The sequence below is a fragment of the Manihot esculenta genome, chromosome 6 (assembly GCF_001659605.2).
Source record: "Manihot esculenta cultivar AM560-2 chromosome 6, M.esculenta_v8, whole genome shotgun sequence".
Classification (NCBI taxonomy): Eukaryota; Viridiplantae; Streptophyta; class Magnoliopsida; order Malpighiales; family Euphorbiaceae; genus Manihot; species Manihot esculenta.
This window is the reverse complement of record NC_035166.2, coordinates 17,364,396-17,387,403: the sequence shown is the minus strand read 5'-3', so window position 1 is coordinate 17,387,403 and position 23,008 is coordinate 17,364,396. Positions and strand designations below refer to the sequence as shown.

The window sequence follows — 23,008 nt, the reverse complement described above, 5'->3', positions numbered from 1 at the left end:
GAGGCTGCTCCTCTCCCTCTGCCTCTGCCACTTGCCTGAGTCATGGCTGGAGCTACTGGTTGGGCTGCACTACCTGAACCCGTCTGCTGAGACTGTGCCCCTGAAACTGCTCTAGGACACTCCCGAGCCATGTGTCCCTCTTGTCCACATCTGAAACATGCGTTCGTTCCAGCCCGGCAGATTCCTTTGTGTGGTCTACCACACTTCATACCGACATGACCGCCCGAACCAGAACTTGAGCCACCTCCCATTCCCAGACTAGATTTTATCTTGTTCCAGAACTTGCTCTTTTTGGACTTAGATCTGTCCTACTTTGCACTGCTTGGTGTCTTAGAAGCTGAAGACTGATCCACTGACTGTTTAACCTTTCCCTCGATGATTGCACTAGCCTCCATTTTCCGGGCCATATCCACTATGGCATGGAAGCTCTCCCTTTCTGCTGACTGGATTAAGGAGGAATACTTGGAATCAAGTTTCATGATATACCTCCTTGCCTTCTTCTGATCTGTGTCTAAGGTTTGCCCTGCAAACGGCAGCAGCTCCAAAAACTTGTCTGTGAGCTCCTCCACACTCATCCCATCGGTTTGCCTCAACTGTTCAAATTCAATCATCTTCAATTCCCTGGAGCTAGCTATCAGGGAAAGCCCATCCAGCAAACTCGTTTGCAAACTCCTCCCATGTCATGCTGTCCACCCTCGGGTTCGCATAATTTTTAAACCACTCACGGGCCTTCTTGCATTTGAGTGTGAACCCAGCCATCTGAATGGCTCTGCTATCATCAGCTCCTATCTCATCTGTAATCATTTTGACCCTTCTAAGATACTCAAATGGGTCATCCCCTTTGTCATACTGAGGAGCACCAAGCTTCATGTAGTCGGTCATCTTCACCTTGCTCCCTCCAGATGAGCTAGGTTTAGGCATGTGGGTTTCTGGAACTGTGGGTTTTGCTGGGGGTGGAGGAGGTACAGCATTCCCTGAGGTAGGGTTTGCTGGATTTGGATGGTAGGGAGAGGGTGGATAGATAGGGTACTGCGAGTATGGTGGGTAGTAAGGTGGGTATGGCATGTGTGAGTGGTAAGGGTTAAAACTGGGGTAATCCGATGTACCTCCCATCGAATACCCGGGATTTTGTGAGAAGGGTGGGTATTGGGGTGGTTGGACAAACCCGAGGCCTAAGTGCCTCCTTGTGACTCTCCCATGCCCTCTTCAGACATGCTCACTCCCAGACTGCCATCCCTCCTCTGATCCACATCCATGTCATCTCCCACACCTATTGACATTCCGCCTTGAACTGTTCCCCTCACTGATCTACTTCTGCTCATATCCAAAGACCTTCTAGGGTCTCTTACTGCTCTTTCTCTGCTAGATCTGCTAGACATTGCCCTTGGCAATGCAGGGGGACGGGCACTCATGCCCTCATCCTCCGGTGGTACTCCAGTCAATCGTGCAGATCGACGAGTTCCCCTCATTATGTTTACTGAAAACAACACATAGCACACATCAGCATCATATGGTTCATGTGGAGACACATGAACCCGCATCACATGATCTTTCCTATTGTGCTTGACCTTCTATAACATCTATGAGCCCGACACACTATAGGTCCGACCATGTGAACCTAGGGCTCTGATACCACTCTGTACCAGCCCGGAAATTCGGACCGCTACCGGCGCTAGGATCCAGATCGGCTTAAGGCCGCCGGGACCCGTAGCAAGCCAAACATAAACCTGTAAACCTGTTTAATCCCATACATGATCAAACATAACCATAACACTATAAACTTTTTCTTTTCCTTAACCAAGCTTAACCTGTGCATGCACATAACATAAACATAAACCACAAACTGGAGTCCTCATCAAATACTCCAATGGAGTATCATAACATACATTAAGCTTGGTACATCATAAACATCTCAAAACACAGATCATGTATTCAAAAGGGATACACTGTATAAACCGGGGTCAAGCACAAATTCTAAACCTCAATAACTTCATTACATTACATGTCTATCATATTACATCATTTATCATGTCCACATCTAGCTATTACATAATCATAACTTGACTCCTGCTGACCTCCTGGTCTATCCTGTACCTGCAAACCTGGGGGTTAAGGGAATGTGACGCGGAACCCTATGGCACAAGCCTCAAACCCACACGCACAAGTAGATAACGGAATCCAAAGATCTGATAAACTCACCTCCTATGGCACCCCAAACTTAGAGAAGCTGAAACACCAATGATCGAAGGATTTAGATGAGAATCCGACAAACGCCACAACGAATAGTTGATAAGTTAGCCAAGATTCCTGGTGCAATTGATGAAAGCAAATCCTCACTCTCACTCAAAGCAATACACGCCAAAGGCATGAAAGAAATTCTGAAAAGTTTGATTAAAAGCTACCTCTTACAATTGTTTCTTATCCTTATATAGTAAGGAGAAAAAGAAATAAAACCCTAAGACACTCTTCTTGGGCCTGACTTAAACACATAAGACCCAAGCCCAATCACACACTAAAATAACATATAAGTATTAAAATATAAGCCCACAACATGGCCCAACACTCTAAAACTTAAAAGATAAAATATGGCCAGAATACAAGCCCAAACAAAACTAAAATAAAACAAGTGTTTAAATAATAAAACTAGCAAGCCCATCATAACAAAGTTGAATCTTCACAAAAGTCTTACTTGATCTTCACTTTAGGCTTTCCTTTATGTAGTTTTAGCCCATAGGTTTGATTAGGCTCCCTCAGCCTATGATTGCAAATGTTGCACCAAATCTGTCCCATATGAGTTAAAGCATGCCCTAAATATATATGGATTATATGAATATGATTTTGAACTACTCTTGGATCCATTGGAATGATATAAGTTTGCTCCACACCATTGTTAGAAATTTGTCCTATTAGATTCATATCATTCCCTCTTTCTTTAGAAAAGATTCGTCCTCGAATCTTGCTGATATTTATGTCAAGAAGGAAAGCTTTAGGCACCCATGTATCTTCAAAGACCTCCTTTTGAATAGGTGGAAATAGTATAAAACTTTCATCATGGATGTTTTCATCAACAACCTGCACATCAAGAACAAATGAACTAGACATAAAAATATTAGTCATAGAAAGATCATGTGGATGTGACCCATTCTCCTCTACAACTTCCAAAACAGTCTTATTCACCTCCTCCACCTCATCAATCATGTGCTCCCCATGTCCACCATCATTCACAACCTCTTCTATAAGTTCATTAATGGAATTTTCAATTTCAATCTCTATGGAAGTTGACATTGGAACTTTAGCCTCTTCTTTCTCCTTTTCTTTCTCCATCTTCCCTCCTTGAAGTAGTCTTGATTCTTTTCCAGCCTCGTTACCCTCAAACTCACTCTTTTCTCTCATTTTTTCCACAGAACTCAAGCTCTCACTCTCCTTTGTAGCCAAGGCCGAAGCCTCCCTCTCCCTCTCCAGCATTTTTATGTGATCGGCATATACCTCTTGAGGTGATAAAGGAGCGAGTATAAGCTTCTGTCCTTCATGAGTGAAGGAGTACTTGTTATTGAGCCCATCATGTTGCACCTTTCTATCATATTGCCACGGCCTACCCAACAATATATGGCTTGCCTGCATAGGTACCACATCGCACAAGATCTCATCCTTATACCTACCAATAGAAAATGGTATAACCACCTGGCGTGTAACTCTGACCTCACCACAGTCGTTCAACCATTGCAATCTGTATGGCTTAGAGTGTTTAATAGAAGCCAAGCCCAATTTCTCCACCATATACACACTAGCCACATTTGCACAACTACCTCCATCAATAATGACAGTACACACTTTTCCATTAACCAAACACCTAGTGTGAAATATGTTTTCCCGCTGTTTCAGGCTTTCTTCCTTAACCCGCATATTCAGAGCACGCCTAGCAACAAGCATCTCACAATGTGCAGCAAGCAACACATTATTAACAAACACATCCGAATCATCACAGTCATTATTGCAATTATGAGTTCTTTGAGGTATTCTTGTAGAAGTGGACGCTGGTGAGACATTCTGATCTTTACTCATCCTACCTTTAATCAACAAAGAACAAAGAGAACTAGCAAATATTGTGTTAGAAAAGAAAGAACTCAAGTGTTTGCACACTTACCACTCTTTTGCTGATTCTTCAATTGCACTTCAGAAACTAAGGTCAACCAACTAACCACAAGGTGCGTTTAATGAAACAAAAAAAAAGAAAACCTAAAGAAAGAACGAAGAGCGCAAAAACTAGAAAGAAGACACTGACAATTTGGAAAGTAACACACGAACTAGGTTTTGTGCTACTTGAAAATATCACCTAGAGTATAGACCCAAGCAAACAATACTCCAGCAATGTCAAGGAAGCAAAAGCAAGTTTAAATCAAAAAAGAAACTTTGAATTCAAATAAAAACGAACCTGGACAAAAGTTTGAAATTAATTCACTTCAAAGCAAATTAAATATGGATCTAATTAAATCTACCCAAAAAGGAAAGTATCAAAACACTGCAAATAGAATCAGAAAAAAAAAATGTAAATTTCTCTCAGATCAGAGACATGGACGAAAATTCTGGTGTTAAAAGAAGGGATTGACATCAAACCAATGTAGATGCAATTGCCTTAAATGTGCACTTTAGGCAATTGGCAGAATTTCTTTTATCTCATAATCTGGATTCAACCCAATTCAAAATTCAAAATTCAAAATTAATTCCTATAATTTACTGTAATCAATTGAAATAGGTAAGGCAATATGGACGAAAAAAGAAGTATATCACAATTTCGGCCAGATCAAGATAAATAAGGCAAAGGCGATTTTTTTTTTTTTTGTATTTCAATTTTTTTTTTTTTAGATTAATAATCAAGAAGGTGCAGCCATGGATACAAAAGCTTTCACCGAAATCAACAAGAAAGACAAAGGAAAACTCAAAAAAAAAATAAAACTCTAGATCCTGAGATAAATAAGAATTTACCTCACTTTGGCTCTGATACCAACTGACGCGGAACCCTATGGCACAAGCCTCAAACCCACACGCACAAGTAGATAACGGAATCCAAAGATCTGATAAACTCACCTCCTATGGCACCCCAAACTTAGAGAAGCTGAAACACCAATGATCGAAGGATTTAGATGAGAATCCGACAAACGCCACAACGAATAGTTGATAAGTTAGCCAAGATTCCTGGTGCAATTGATGAAAGCAAATCCTCACTCTCACTCAAAGCAATACACGCCAAAGGCATGAAAGAAATTCTGAAAAGTTTGATTAAAAGCTACCTCTTACAATTGTTTCTTATCCTTATATAGTAAGGAGAAAAAGAAATAAAACCCTAAGACACTCTTCTTGGGCCTGACTTAAACACATAAGACCCAAGCCCAATCACACACTAAAATAACATATAAGTATTAAAATATAAGCCCACAACATGGCCCAACACTCTAAAACTTAAAAGATAAAATATGGCCAGAATACAAGCCCAAACAAAACTAAAATAAAACAAGTGTTTAAATAATAAAACTAGCAAGCCCATCATAACAAAGTTGAATCTTCACAAAAGTCTTACTTGATCTTCACTTTAGGCTTTCCTTTATGTAGTTTTAGCCCATAGGTTTGATTAGGCTCCCTCAGCCTATGATTGCAAATGTTGCACCAAATCTGTCCCATATGAGTTAAAGCATGCCCTAAATATATATGGATTATATGAATATGATTTTGAACTACTCTTGGATCCATTGGAATGATATAAGTTTGCTCCACACCATTGTTAGAAATTTGTCCTATTAGATTCATATCAGAATGGTGATGCGGAACCCAGGACCAACTTGTGATCAAAAACCCCGTCACACAACTTGATAAAGAACAAGACAAAGATATCTTCCAGAAGGTTGCTCTACCACACCCCTAACCAACGAATGTGATTAGAAACATGGATAATCAAGCGAAGGTTGCTCTACCACACCCCTAACCAACCATGTGATTAGAAACTTAGATAATCAAGCGATTCCAGTTTCGAGAACGCCACAAGAAATTCTTCATAAGTTAACTAAGCATGGAGGAAATCCATATCAGAACGCCACAAGGTTAAACCTTGATAAGTTACCAAATAATGGAGAAGAACCAAATATTGTTCAAAAAATCATTTTTTATTCACTGCCTCCTCGTGGCTGCCACCTTAAGGGTGTTTTTATAGCCTTCAAACCCTAATTCTATTGTAGGATGGTGTAATTACAATATAGGAAGGGTATCTAGTCAAATAGTCAAATCTGGATTACATTAAAGATCATTTTCCTAAATTATCTTGGAGAAATCTCCTTCCTAAATGGGCTGCACGAATTTGGCTTCTAATATAGGCCAAATTAATTTAAAACAAATCCCACAAAATACTAAAATACCAAAATAATAAAACTGGCCTAAATGCAATTTGGCCACACATGCATTACGCGATCTGAAATTGTGTTGTGCGTCCACATGTGTTGAAGAGAGTCTGATTTGTTTCCTTATTCTCCCATGCTTCCCAAATATAGTTCTCATCTCGTAAGCCTTGAATTAAGCGATTGTAACTTGATTTGTCATGATTTGGAGTTTCCCTTTTTAAATCTTTGAAGTATCGTATTATTTCCTTATCCGTAGCATTCTCTGCTTCTTCAAAAAGATTCGTCCTCGAATCTTCAACCATAATGATAAGAAAAGAATCGATCGACATGGGATTCTCCTTGAATGCAGTATGATATTTCATTAATAAAACACTAAATTTTGACATCTCTCCTCGTTTTTTCTTTTTTTTTTCTCTTTTTGAAATCAAACAATTGAAATAATTTTTTTTTCTTTACTCTTCTTTTTTTTTTTTTTTCTTATCTCTCACTTTTTTTTTAAAGAAAAAATCTCACACTAAAATAAAAAATAAATTCTCTTTTTTTTTTCCTTTTTTTGTTGAGAGAAATTATAAGATAAACCGAAATAAAAAAATAATGAAAAAATAAAAAAAAACTTACGAAATAAATAAATATAGATAAATAGAAATTTATCTATCACCGTGCTCTGATACCAACTGATGCGGAACCCAGGACCAACTTGTGATCAAAAACCCCGTCACACAACTTGATAGAGAACAAGACAAAGATATCTTCCAGAAGGTTGCTCTACCACACCCCTAACCAACGAATGTGATTAGAAACATGGATAATCAAGCGAAGGTTGCTCTACCACACCCCTAACCAACCATGTGATTAGAAACATAGATAATCAAGCGATTCCAGCTTCGAGAACGCCACAAGAAATTTTTGATAAGTTAACTAAGCATGGAGGAAATCCATATCAGAACGCCACAAGGTTAAACCTTGATAAGTTACCAAATAATGGAGAAGAACCAAATATTGTTCAAAAAATCATTTTTATTCACTGTCTTCTCGTGGCTGCCACCTTAAGGGTGTTTTTATAGCCTTCAAACCCTAATTCTATTGTAGGATGGTGTAATTACAATATAGGAAGGGTATCTAGTCAAATAGTCAAATCTGGATTACATTAAAGATCATTTTCCTAAATTATCTTGGAGAAATCTCCTTCCTAAATGGGCTGCACGAATTTGGCTTCTAATATAGGCCAAATTAATTTAAAACAAATCCCACAAAATACTAAAATACCAAAATAATAAAACTGGCCTAAATGCAATTTGGCCACACATGCATTACGCGATCTGAAATTGTGTTGTGCGTCCACATGTGTTGAAGAGAGTCTGATTTGTTTCCTTATTCTCCCATGCTTCCCAAATATAGTTCTCATCTCGTAAGCCTTGAATTAAGCGATTGTAACTTGATTTGTCATGATTTGGAGTTTCCCTTTTTAAATCTTTGAAGTATCGTATTATTTCCTTATCCGTATCATGTATGTTAGGCTTGCTACGGGTCCCGGCGGCCTTAAGCCGATCTGGATCCTAGTACCGGTGGCGGTCCGGTTTCCGGGTCATTACAGATTGGTATCAGAGCCCTAGGTTCATATGATCGGACCTATAGAAAGTGTCGGGCTCATAGATGTTATAGAAGGTCAAGCACAATAGGAAGATCATGTCCACTAGGATAGGATGTAGTGTCCTGTCTTGATTGATAATGTGAAATGCCATGATTGTATACATGTGCATTGATGATATGCTATGTATGTGATGTATATGATGAGGGTTCATGTGTTTGCGCATGAACCATTTGATGCTGATGTTTATGTGATGTGTGTTGTTTTTTAGTAAACAGGATGAGAGGAACTCGTCGATCTGCACGATTGACTAGAGTACCACCCCAGGACAAGGGCACGGATGCCCGTCCTCCAGCATTGCCTAGGGCAATGTCTAGTAGGTCCAGCAGAGAAAGAACTGTAAGAGACCTTAGAAGGTCTTTGGATCTGGGAAGAAGCAGATCAGTGAGAGGAACAGTTCAGGGTGGTATGTCAGAGGATGTGGGGGATCAGATGGATGTAGATCAGAGGAGGGATGGCAGTCTTGGAGTGAGTATGTCGGAAGAGGATGTGGGAGAGTCCCAAGGAGGCACTCAGGCCTCGAGATTTGTTCAGCCACCCCAGTACCCACCCTTTTCTCAAAATCCCGGGTATTCGATGGGAGGTACATTGAATTACGCTAGCTATAACCCTTATCACTCTCACATGCCATACCCACCTTTCTACCCACCATACCCACAGTACCCTATGTACCCACTCCCATCATTCTACCCAGGTACAGCAAACCCTACCCCGGGGATGCTGCACCTCCTCCACCACCAGCAGCACCTACGGTCCCAGAAACTCATATGACTAAACCTAGCTCATCTGGAGGGAGCAAGGTCAAGATGACCGATTACATGAAGCTAGGTGCTCCCCAGTTTGAAATCGGTGATGACCCGTTTGTGTACCTTGAGAGGGTCAGAACGATTACAGATGAGATAGGAGCTGATGACAGTAGAGCCATTCAGATGGCTGGGTTCACACTAAAATGCAAAAAGGCCCGAGAGTGGTTTAAGAATTATGTGAACCCGAGGTTGGATAGTCTATCCTGGGAGGAGTTTGCCAATGAGTTTGCAGGATGGGCTTTCCCTGACAGTTCCAGGGAGCTGAAAATGATTGAATTTGAACAGTTGAGGCAGACAGAGGAGATGAGCGTGGATGAGTATACAGACAGATTCTTGGAGCTGTTGCCGTTTGCTGGGCAGAATCTAGACACAGATCAGAGGACGTCAAGGAGGTATATCATGAGGCTCCATTCCAGGTATTCCTCCTTGATTCAGTCAGCAGAGAGGGAGAGTTTCCATGCCATAGTGGATATGGCTCGGAGGATGGAGGCTAGTGCTATCATCGAAGGGAAAGTCAAGCAGTCAGTGTCACAGCCTTCTGGTTCCAAGGCCCCAGGTGGGGGAAGGTTAGACCCTTCTTCTCTGAGTTCAGGCAGTAAGAAGTGGGACAGAGGCCCCAAGAAGTCAAAGAAGAACAAGTTCTGGAATAAGATCAAGTCTGGTCTGGGATTAGGAAGTGACTCGAGCTCGGGTGCAGATAATGCAATATGCAGGAAGTGTGGGAAGCCGCACAAGGGTGTATGTCTGGTTGGGACAACAGCCTGCTTCAGATGTGGGCAGGAGGGACACATGGCTCGGGAGTGTCCTAGAGAAGCTTTTATGGCGCAGTCTCAGCAGACAGCCTTTGGCAGTGTGGCTCAACCAGTAGCTCCAGCCGCGACTCAGGCTAGTGGCAGAGGCAGAGGGAGAGGGGCAGCCTCTTCTTCAGCAAGTTTCAGAGGTGAAGGTCCATCAGCTCCAGCACGGATCTTCACCATGACTCAGCAGAAGGCAAACACATCCAACATCGTGGTGTCAGGTAATCTCATCATTGGTTGTTCTGATGTGTATGCATTAATGGACCCTGGTGCATCTCATTCTTTCATTGCTCCGAGGGCCATCGAGAGGTTGAGATTGATGGTCTCTGGGTTAGAGTGTCCCTTATGGGTCAGTGGACCCAAGTGTGACCCGTCAGTGGCAGAGTCAGTCTGTGACGCGGAACCCTATGGCACAAGCCTCAAACCCACACGCACAAGTAGATACGGAATCCAAAGATCTGATAAACCCACCTCCTATGGCACCCCAAACTTAGAGAAGCTGAAACACCAATGATCGAAGGATTTAGATGAGAATCCGACAAACGCCACAACGAATAGTTGATAAGTTAGCCAAGATTCCTGGTGCAATTGATGAAAGCAAATCCTCACTCTCACTCAAAGCAATACACGCCAAAGGCATGAAAGAAATTCTGAAAAGTTTGATTAAAAGCTGGCTCTTACAATTAATTCTTATCCTTATATAGTAAGGAGAAAAACAAATAAAACCCTAAGACACTCTTCTTGGGCCTGACTTAAACACATAAGACCCAAGCCTAATCACACACTAAAATAACACATAGGTATTAAAATATAAGCCCACAACATGGCCCAACACTCTAAAACTTAAAAGATAAAATATGGCCAGAATACAAGCCCAAACAAAACTAAAATAAAACAAGTGTTTAAATAATAAAACTAGCAAGCCCATCATAACAAAGTTGAATCTTCACAAAAGCCTTACTTGATCTTCACTTTGGGCTTTCCTTTATGTAGTTTTAGCCCATAGGTTTGATTAGGCTCCCTCAGCCTATGATTGCAAGCGTTGCACCAAATCTGTCCCATATGAATTGAAGCACGCCCCAAATATATATGGATTATATGAATATGATTTTGAACTACTCTTGGATCCATTGGAATGATATAAGTTTGCTCCACACCATTGTTAGAAATTTGTCCTATTGGATCCGTATCAGTCTGCCAGTATAGTCCAGAGTCAGATGCCTTTCCGCCGACCTGGTGGTTCTAGATTTGACAGATTTTGACGTCATTCTAGGGATGGATTGGCTATCTACCCATGGAGCTACCTTGGACTGCAGAGACAAGGTAGTCAAGTTCAGATGTCAAGATGGGTCAGAGGTTGTCTTCAGAGGAGATAGGGGGAGTACACCTAGAGGTATGATATCAGCTCTACAGGCTCGTAGGCTCCTCAGGAGGGGTTGTCAGGGTTTTCTAGCTCATGTGAGAGAGCTGGATAGTCATGTCAGAGAGCCCGCCTCAGTGCCCGATTTACCACCTGCTAGGGAGATAGAGTTCGAAATTGAGTTGATGCCTGGAACCAGACCGATCTCCATCCCTCCCTACAGGATGGCACCCGCAGAATTGAAAGAGCTTAAAGAGCAGTTGCAAGAGTTGGTAGATAAGGGCTTCATCCGACCGAGTACCTCACCTTGGGGTGCTCCAGTGCTATTTGTGAAAAAGAAGGATGAATCCCTCAGACTTTGTATCGACTACCGGCAGTTGAACAAGGTCACTACCAAGAATAGGTACCCGTTGCTAAGGATCGACGATCTATTCGACCAGCTAGCAGGAGCATGTTGTTTCTCCAAAATAGATCTGAGATCGGGGTATCATCAGCTGAGGATAAGAGAAGAGGATGTGTCGAAAACAACCTTCAGGACCAGATATGGGCACTATGAGTTCCTTGTGATGCCGTTCGGGTTAACTAATGCCTCTGCAGCATTCATGGACCTCATGAACAGAGTTTTCAGTCAATGTGAGTTCTGACTGAGGAGCATTTCATTCTTGGGGCATGTGGTGTCAGAAAATGGAATCGAGGTAGACCCCAAGAAAGTGGAAGCTGTAGCAAACTGGCCTAGACCCACTACAGTGACAGAGATCAAGAGCTTCTTGGGTCTAGCAGGTTACTACAGGAGGTTCGTTCAGGACTTCTTTAAGATTGCAGCTCCCATGACCAGACTAACTAAGAAGAACCAGAGGTTTGTGTGGACCGACCAGTGTGAGGAGAGCTTTGAGGAGCTAAAGAAGAGGTTGACTTCAGCACCAGTGTTAGCTCTGCCATCTAGTAATGAAGACTTCTCAGTCTATTGTGATGCGTCCCGTGTGGGACTGGGTTGTGTACTGATGCAGAATGAAAGGGTGATTGCTTATGCTTCTAGGCAGCTGAAGAAGCATAAGTTGAATTACCCTACACATGCTTCTAGGCGTCCCGTGTTAGAGACTGAAACGACACATACCCTAGTAAAAAGAACTTAGTTCTGAAAAATAATTCCCCAATCTAAAGCACCCTTAATTAACATGCAATTAAGAACACTTATAACTTATTGATTTCAAGAGCAGCAAGAATAAGAACCATACAAGTTAGTATCAAACTTTATTCGTGATGCAATGTTAAGAACCAAAATCTCTCTTAAGCTCTCAAAGAAGAATCATATATAGCAATTATATTGAATAATTGATAATCTTTGTGTACAATATGAAAAAAGAGATGCTTTACATACCCTAAGCCAGCCTAGCCTAACTAAAAAAAAACAAAAAGTAAAAACCTAAATAAAGACCAATGATGTTTGCCACTCCCCACTACTATGCATGGACCCATGATCTATGCCAGTACTCACTACTATGCATGAACCCATGATCTATGCCACTACCCACTACTATGCATGAACCCATGAACTATGCCACTATCCACTTCTGAATAACTACGCACTATTGGTTAACTATCCACTACTGAATTATTGATGGGGAATCTGTTAATGCAAATACAAAATTTTGAATCGTCAATAAGGACACATTCGGCCTAATGGACTTGGAATAGCCAGATTGTTCTTCAACTTCAAAATCAACTTGCAAAGGTTCAACATATCCCTTCATGAATCCTTGAAGTGCTTCCTTCAACCTCTTGGATCTCAACCTTGTAATTGGTCCTTGAGCCAATGCTAGCTCATCATTTTTGTGTTTGTTGGTTGTGCTTACATCAGAGGGATGATGATACACACGATCCATCCTATGATGAGGAAAATGAGGCACAATCAGCCCCTGTCCGAGCCAGAAGGTTCAATGATCGTGTACCATATGTAGATAACAGTATGAACTCCATAAAGATGAAGATTCCAAGCTTCAATGGTAAGGCTGATGTTGATGCCTATTTAGAGTGGGAGCGTAAAGTGGAGATGGTTTTTAACTGTCAAAACTATTCCGATGATAAAAAGGTAAAACTTGCTGCCCTTGAGTTTTCAGATTATGCACTAATATGGTGGGATGAGCTTGTGAAATCTAGGAGAAGGAATGGAGAGTTACCCATTGCTAGTTGGGATGAGATGAAGCGAATCATGAGGAAGAAATATGTGCCTACTTATTACCATAGAGATCTCCATCATCAATTGCAAAGATTAACTCAGGGATCAAAGTCTGTTGATGAGTATCATAAGGAGATGGAGTTGCTCCTGATCAAAGCAAACATAGTGGAGGAGGAAGACCAGACTATGGCTCGTTTCTTTGGTGGTCTAAACAAGGAGATTGCTGATGTGGTTGATTTGCAACCATATGTTGATTTGGAAGACTTGGTGAACATTGCAATTAAGGTGGAAAGACAAAGAGGCCGAAATAGATGGGGGAGCAACAGGGCTGCTCAAAACTCCAACAGCAAATGGGGTTCCAAATGGAACACCAAGTCTGATCCTAAAAGGTTTGAAAAGTCTTCAACTCAAAAAGGCATGTTACCTTCCAAAGAAACATCCAACTCTCATGGTAAAAATGAATCAGCCCCTAAATCAAATAGAACTAGAGATATTCAGTGCTTTAAATGTAAAGGGCGTGGGCATTATGCCAATGAGTGTGCTAATAAACGTGCCATGGTAGTGAGGGGAGATGAGATAGTCTCCGAAAGTGATTCTGATTCTGATGAAGTACCACCTTTAGAAGATTGTTCTGATGTAGAGATAGAAGAGTATCCTGTTCAAGGAGAGTCCTTAGTGATATTGCGTACTTTAAATGTTTCTATTAAAGAAGAGGGACTTGAACAGCGTGAAAACATCTTTCACACTCGTTGTTTGGTTGGTGGTAAAGTCTGTAGCATGATAATAGATTCGGGTAGTCAAGTTAATTGTGCTAGTACTATTTTAGTTGATAAATTAGGACTAGAAACTATTAAACACCCTAATCCTTACAGACTTCAGTGGTTGAATGATAGCGGCGAGGCAAAGGTAACCAAGCAATGTAAAGTGTCATTTTCTATTGGCAAATATGTAGATGAGGTTACTTGTGATATTGTACCCATGCAGGCTGGACACATTTTGTTAGGTAGACCATGGCAATTTGATAGGCGTGTCATTCATGATGGGTATAGTAATAGGTTTTCTTTTACGTTCCTCGGTGTAAAACATATACTTGTACCATTATCTCCTAAAGATGTATATGCAGATCAAGTGAAATTACAACAATCTGCTAAATTGGGTAAGGGAGGTGAGACAAGTAAAAAGAATGAGGGAAAAGAGGCCAGTAGTAAAATGAATGTTTCGAATGGCCCAAAGGAGAGTGACTGCACGGGAAAGGATAAAAATGAGAGATGTGCAGGAGAGAAAACGTTAGTGAGTGTGGAGGTAAAAGGAGAGCTGAGTGAGAAGAGTGAAGAATTCAGCAAGTCTTCCTTTTATTGTAAAGAGAGAGAGCTGAAGAAAGCATACTTAGGGAAGAGAGCTTTGATTATATTGCGTTTTAGTTCCAATTTTATGATTGAGACTAACCCTACTGTTGAATTGCCTAGTTCTTTTTCTAAGTTATTGCAGGAGTTTGCGGATGTATTTCCTGAGGAGGTGCCATCTGGGTTGCCACCCATTAGGGGAATAGAACATCAAATCGATTTTTTTCCTGGAGCTCAGATTCCAAACCGTCCAGCTTACCGTAGCAATCCTGAGGAGACGAAGGAATTGCAAAAGCAAGTTGATGAGTTGCTGGCTAAGGGACATATCAGGGAGAGCCTTAGTCCATGCGCAGTACCTGTTTTGTTGGTTCCAAAGAAAGATGGAACAATGCGCATGTGTGTTGATTGTCGTGCGATCAACAAAATCACTGTAAAGTATCGCCATCCTATTCCTAGATTAGATGATATGCTTGAAGAATTATGTGGTGCTGTTTTCTTTACAAAAATTGATTTGAAAAGCGGTTATCATCAAATTAGGATGAAGTTAGGTGATGAGTGGAAAACTGCCTTTAAGAAAAAATATGGTTTATATGAATGGTTAGTCATGCCTTTTGGCTTAACTAATGCACCTAGCACATTTATGAGATTGATGAACCATGTTTTGCGTGATTACCTAGGTAAGTTTGTGGTTGTGTATTTTGATGATATATTGATTTATAGCCGAAACATGGATGACCACATTAGGCATGTTGAACTTGTTTTACAGAAGTTGCGTGAACATGAACTGTATGCTAATCTTAAGAAATGCACATTTTGTACTGATAGTGTCATATTCCTAGGATTTATTATTAGTTCACGTGGAGTTGAGGTAGATACTGAAAAGGTTAAGGCTATCCAAGAATGGCCTACATCTAAGAATGCTAATGAGGTGAGATCCTTTCATGGATTGGCAAGCTTCTATAGGAGGTTTGTTAGAGATTTCAGCACTATTGCTGCACCTCTAAATGAGATTATTAAAAAGGCTGTTGGGTTTAAATGAGGTAAAGAACAGGAACTTGCATTTAACACATTAAAGGAAAAACTTACTGCTGCTCTTGTTTTAAGGTTACCTGATTTTTCTAAAACCTTTGAAATTGAATGTGATGCTTCTGGGATTGGTATTGGTGCTGTTCTTATGCAGGAAGGCCGACCCATAGTGATACGGATCCAATAGGACAAATTTCTAACAATGGTGTGGAGCAAACTTATATCATTCCAATGAATCCAAGAGTAGTTCAAAATCATATTCATATAATCCATATATATTTGGGGCGTGCTTTAATTCATATGGGACAGATTTGGTGCAACACTTGCAATCATAGGCTGAGGGAGCCTAATCAAACCTATGGGCTAAAACTACATAAAGGAAAGCCTAAAGTGAAGATCAAGTAAGGTTTTTGTGAAGATTCAGCTTTGTTATGATGGGCTTGCTATGTTTTATTATTTGAACACTTATTTTATTTTAGCTTTGTTTGGGCTTGTATTCTGGCCATATTTTATCTTTTAAGTTTTAGAGTGTTGGGCCATGTTTTGGGCTTATGTTTTAATACTTATGTGTTATTTTAGTGTGTGATTGGGCTTGGGCCTTATGTGTTTAAGTCAGGCCCAAGAAGAGTGTCTTAGGGTTTTATTTATTTTTCTCCTTACTATATAAGGATAAGAAACAATTGTAAGAGGTAGCTTTTAATCAAACTTTTCAGAATTTCTTTCATGCCTTTGGCGTGTATTGCTTTGAGTGAGAGTGAGGATTTGCTTTCATCAATTGCACCAGGAATCTTGGCTAACTTATCAACTATTCGTTGTGGCGTTTGTCGGATTCTCATCTAAATCCTTCGATCATTGGTGTTTCAGCTTCTCTAAGTTTGGGGTGCCATAGGAGGTGGGTTTATCAGATCTTTGGATTCCGTATCTACTTGTGCGTGTGATATTGAGGCTTGTGCCATAGGGTTCCGCGTCACATAGCATATTTTAGTGAGAAGTTAGGTGGCGCACAATTGAACTATTCCACCTATGACAAAGAGTTCTATGCACTGATTAGGGCTCTTGAAGTTTGGGAACACTACTTGCTGCCTAATGAGTTTGTGATTCATACCGACCATCAGTCTCTCAAACACTTGAAGGGACAAGGGAAGTTGAACAAGCGGCATGGTAAGTGGGTTGAATATCTCGAAATCTTTCCTTATGTGATTAAATACAAGCAAGGTAAATAGAATGTGATTGCCGATGCATTATCTAGACGTTATGCATTGACTTCCATGCTTAGTTCTAAGTTGTTAGGATTTGAGCATTTGAAAGATATGTATGAGAATGATACTGATTTTTCTGATGTATTTAAGGCATGTGAACATGGGGCATTTAAAACGTTTTATTTGCATGATGGGTTTCTTTTTAGGGGGAAACAAATATGCATACCTAATTGTTCAGTGCGTGTGTTGCTTGTTAGAGAATCACATTCAGGAGGATTAATGGGACATTTTGGTGTGCAAAAGACTTTAGACATGTTGAATGAACACTTTTATTGGCCTAACATGCGAAAATATGTAGAGAAAATTTGTGCTCAATGCTTTGCATGTAAACAGGCTAAATCTAAGTCCTTGCCACATGGGTTGTATACTCCTTTGCCTGTACCTACTGAACCTTGGACTGATATATCTATGGATTTTGTGATAGGTTTACCTAGGACAAAAAGAGGTAGAGATTCAGTGTTTGTTGTTGTAGATCGCTTTAGCAAGATGGCACATTTTATTCCATGTCATAAAATTGATGATGCAACGAACATAGCTCATTTGTTTTTCAGGGAAGTAGTCCGTTTGCATGGTATACCTAGGACTATTGTTTCTGATAGAGATTCTAAGTTCCTTAGTCATTTCTGGCGTGTTTTGTGGGGGAAATTGGGTACTAAACTTTTATTTTCTACTACTTGTCATCCACAAACAGATGGCCAAACTGAAGTTGTTAATAGGACTTTAGGAACTATGCTTCGTGCTATTGTGGGTAGGAACTTGAAAACTTGGGAAGAATGTTTGCCATATGTTGAATTTGCTTATAATCGAGCAGTCCATTCTTCTACTGGTTATTCACCTTTTGAGGTTGTGTATGGTTTTAATCCATTAACTGTACTAGATTTAATGCCTTTACCTTTGAACGAGTTGTCTAATTTAGATGGAAAAGCGAAGGCTGAAATGGTTAAATCAATACACGTGAAAGCGCGTGAGCATATTGAGAAGCGTAACAGCATATATGAGAAACAGGCCAATAAGTTGTATTCAAACCAGGTGATTGGGTTTGGATCCATATGCGAAAGGAAAGGTTTCCAACTCAAAGGAAATCAAAACTCGATGCACGAGGGGATGGACCATATCAAGTGCTGAAACGGATCAATGACAATGCATACATAATTGATCTGCCAGGTGAGTTTGGTGTAAGTGCTACCTTTAATGTTTCTGATTTGTCTCCTTTTGATTTTGGTACAGATTCGAGGACGAATCCTTTTCAAGAGGGAGGGGATGATGTAAGCACGACCAACAACACCAAAAATGATGAGCTAGCATTGCCTCAAGGACCAATTACAAGGCTGAGATCCAAGAGGTTGAAGGAAGCACTTCAAGGATTCATGAAGGAATATGTTGAAGCTTTGCAAGTTCATTTTGAAGTTGAAGAACAATCTGGCCATTCCAAGTCAATTAGGCCAAATGTGTCCTTATTGACAATTCAAATTCTGTATTTATAGTGGGTAGTCATTTAGTAGTTGGTAGTTAACCAGTAGTGGGTAGTTATTTGGTAGTGGGTAGTTAAACAGTAGTGGGTGGTTACCTAGTAGTGGATAGTGGCATAGATCATGGGTCCATGCATAGTTGTGGGTAGTGGCAAAGATCATGGGTCCATGTATAGTAGTGGGAAGTGGCAAAGATCATGGGTCTTAATTTAGGCTATATAAAGCATCCATTTTTCTATTGTAGACACAGATTATCAATTATTCAATACAATTGCTTTATGCGATTCTTCTTTGAGAGCTTAAGAGAGATCTTGGATAGTGTTTTTACAAAACCAGTTGTACTTAATACTTGCTGTTTTAAGTGCAATTTGTCAAACTAAGTGTATGGAACCAACAGACCGAAAGACACCAAATTGACAAACTAAGAATTAAAAATTAACAAGACGGATGTGCTTAGCACGAAGTTATCCCTAAGCATGCAATCCTAGGTTAACTTATCTTAATATTGACTCAACAAAAACAATTCAAAGCAAGCAAACAAAATAGACACTTAAAACAGCAAGTATTAAGTACAACTGGTTTTGTAAAAACACTATCCAAGATCTCTCTTAAGCTCTCAAAGAAGAATCGCATAAAGCAATTGTATTGAATAATTGATAATCTGTCCACAATATGGAAAAAGAGATGCTTTATATAACATAAATAAAGATCCATGACCTTTGCCACTTCCCACTACTATGCATGGACCCATGATCTATGCCACTACCCACTACTCTGCATCGATCCATTATCTATGCCACTATCCACTACTGGATAACTACCCACTACTAAATAACTTCCCACTATAAATACAAAATTTGAATTGTCAATAAGGACTCATTTGGCCTAATTGACTTGGAATGGCCAGATTGTTTTTCAACTTCAAAATGAACTTGCAAAGCTTTAACATATTCCTTCATGAATCCTTGAAGTGCTTCCTTCAATCTCTTGGATCTCAACCTTGTAATTGGTCCTTGAGGCAATGCTAGCTCATCATTTTTGGTGTTGTTGGTCGTGCTTACATCATTAATCTCATAAATATGCTAGGTGCATTAGTTAAGCCAAAAGGCATCACTAACCATTCACATAAACCGCTTCATCCTAATTTGATGATAACCGCTTTTCAAATCAATTTTGGTAAAGAAAACAGCACCACATAAATATGCTAGGTGCATTAGTTAATCTCAAAAATACTTTACAGTGATTCTGTTGATCGCATGACAATCAACACACATGCGTATTGCTCCGTCTTTCTTTGGAACCAACAAAACAGGTACTGCACATGGACTAAGGCTCTCCCTGATATGCCCCTTAGCTAGCAACTCATCAACTTGCTTTTGCAATTCCTTCGTCTCTTCAAGATTACTCCGGTAAGCTGGACGGTTTGGAATCTGAGCTCGAGGAACAAAATCAATCTAATGTTCTATTCCCCTAATGGGTGGCAACCCAGATGGCACCTCCACACCGACTAACGTTTTCTCTCATGCATATCTCTCATTTTTATCCTTTCCTGTGCAGTCACTCTGCTTTAAATGTAAAGGGCATGGGCATTATGCCCTTAAGTGGATTAATTTAAAACAAATTCCACAAAATAATAAAACTGGCCTAAATGTAATTTGGCCATACATGCATTATGCAATCTAAAATTGTGTTGTGCGTCCACATGTGTTGAAGAGAGTGTAGCTTTTTTCCTTATTCTCTCATGCTTCCCAAATATAGTTCTCATCTCGTAAGTCTTGAATTAATCGATGGTAACTTGATTTGCCATCATTTGGAATTTCCCATTTTAAATTCCAAATGGGAATTTAGGAATCACATTCTCCTCTACAACTTCCAAAACAGCCTCATTAGTCTCCTCCACCTCATCAATCACGTGCTACATGAAAATATCACCTACAGTATAGACACAAGCAAACAATACTCCAGCAATGTCAAGGAAGCAGAAGCAAACTTCAACCGAAAGACTGAAATTTGGAATCCAAATGACAACGAATCTGGACAAATTAAATATGGATCTTTTTAAATCTACCCAAAAAGGTAAGTATCAAAATTCCACAAATAGAATTAAAAAAAAAATTAAATTTCACTCATCTTCAGCATTATGACGAATGTTCTGATCTTAAAAGAGGGATTTGATATCAAATCAATTTAGAAATAGGCAAAATTTCTTTTGTCTCCTAATCTGGTTCTAGCCAATTCATAATTCAAAATTGATTCCCATAAATTACATCCATCAATTGAAATAGGTAAGGCAATATAAATGAAATAGGAAGCATATCACAATTTCGGCCACATTAAGATGACCACGCCATTGAACTGGAACTAGGGGCCTCCTGAGCTAGAAGAATTGATGAGGCAGCTGAAGGAGTTGCTGGATGCTGGTTATATAAGGCCCTCCAAAGCACCATATGGATCCAATAGGGCAGATTTCTAACAATAGTGTGGAGCAAACTTATATCATTCAAATGGATATAAAAGGAGTTCAAAATCATATCCATATCATCCATATGCATTTGAGGCGTGTTTCAACTCATATGGGGCAAATTTGGTGCAACACTTGCAACCATAGGCTTAGGAAGCCTAATCAAACCTATGGGCCAAAACTACACAAAGGGAAGCCTAAAGTGAAGATCAAGAAAGGCTTTTCTGAAGATTCAGCTTTGTTATGATGGGCTTGCTATATTTTATTATTTAAACACTTATTTTATTTTAGTTTTGTTTGGGCTTGTATTCTGGCCATACTTTATCTTTTTAAGTTTTAGAGTGTTGGGCCATGTTTTGGGCTTATGTTTTAATACTTATGTGTTTAATGTGTTATTTTAGTGTGTGATTGGGCTTGGGCCTTATATGTGTTTCGACCAGGCCTAAGTAGAGTGTCTTAGGGTTTTATTTGTTTTCTCCTTACTATATAAGGATAACAAGCACTTGTAAGAGGCAGGTTTTAATCAAAACTTCAGAATTCTTTTCATGCCTTTGGTGTGTATTGCTTTGAGTGAGAGTGCGGATTTGCTTTCATCAATTGCACCAAGAATCTTGGCTAACTTATCAACTATTTGTTGTTGCGTTTGTCAGATTCTCATCTAAATCCTTCGATCATTGGTGTTTCAGCTTCTCTAAGTGTGGGGTGCCATAGGAGGAGGGTTTATCAAATCTTTGGATTCCATATCTACTTGTGCGTGTGGGTTTCAGGCTTGTGCCATAGGGTTCCACGTGAACTTCGGCTATGCATTGACTATAGGACTTTAAACAAGATCACCATCAAGTACCCTATTCTGCTCATAGCAGACTTGTTTGACCAGCTAGGCAAGGCGAGGATATTCTCAAAGCTGGATCCAAAATCAGCGTACTATCAAGTCCACATAGCCGATGGAGACGAAGGCAAGACAACTTGTGTTACTCGCTATGGAGCATACGAATTCTTGGTCATGCCTTTCGGTCTCACCAATGCACCGCCTACATTCTGCACATTAATGAACAAGCTACTTGCTCCATTCCTTGACAAATTCGTTGTTGTGTACCTTGATGATATTGTTATCCATAGTAATACTTGAGGGGAGCATTTGGAACACTTGAGGCAAGTGTTTAAAACTTTGTGTGAAAACCAGCTCTATGTCAAAAGGGAGAAGTGCTCATTTGCCCAAAAGGAGGTGGCTTTCCTAGGGCACATAATTGGTGATGGCAAGCTGCGCATGGATCCTTCCAAGGTGCAAGCTATTCAAGAATGGGAACCACCCACCAAATTTACTAAATTGAGGTCTTTCCTTAGTCTTAGCAACTATTATAGCAGGTTTATCAAGGGATACTCCTCCATCGCAGCCCCTCTCATTGATTTGCTGAAGAAAGGGCAAGGCTTGGACTAGTCCAGCAAGTGTCAGCAAGCCTTCAAAAGGCTAGAGTAGGCAATTGTGGAGCAAACGGTGCTATTCCTGCCTGATTGTGCCAAGCCTTTCGAAGTTCATGCCGATGCTTCTGACTTTGCTGTCGGTGGGGCTCTTATGCAAGAGTGTCATTGTGCTACATTTGAAAGTAGAAAGCTCAATGACACCGAAAAGATATATATGGTGAAAGACAGGGAGATGACTGCCGTTGTGCATTGTCTCCGCACTTGGCGTCAGTACTTGCTTTGGAGCAAATTTGTGGTCAAGACCGACAATGTGGCCACCAGCTACTTTCTAACGCAGTGGAAGCTCTCTCCAAAACTGGCCCGATGGCAAGACTTTCTTGTTGAGTTTGACAATGTCACGGAGTATAAGCCAGGCAAGGCAAACCCTATTGCCGATGCCTTGACTCGCAAGGGTGAGCTGGCAGATATTATTCAGCCCACTAGTGATCTGTGGGAGAGGATCAAGCAAGGGCTGCAGCAGGACTCTTTAGCGTAGCTATATGGCTCTAGCCAAGGAGGGAAAGTGACATGGAACCCTATGGCACAAGGCTCAAACCAACACGCACAAGTAGATATGGAATCCAAAGACTTGATACCCCCACCTCCTATGGCACCCACACATAGAGAAGCGGAAACACTAATGATCAAAGGATTTAGATGAGAATACAAGGCCAGATAAAATATAGCCAGAATACAAGCCCAAGCAAAGCCAAAATATAACAAGTGTTTAAATAATGAAACATAGCAAGCCATCAGAACAATGCCGAATAAATTAGGCAGCGCTATCGCCATTACAGACCTCAAGCAAGGTGAGTT

At 40.4% G+C, this 23,008-nt stretch overlaps 1 pseudogene; it reads left to right on the top strand.

Moving 5' to 3' along the window:
- The first annotated feature begins 1,037 nt into the window (after positions 1 to 1,037).
- LOC122723868 lies at positions 1,038 to 22,688 on the top strand (annotated as a pseudogene).
- The last annotated feature ends 320 nt before the right edge of the window (positions 22,689 to 23,008 follow it).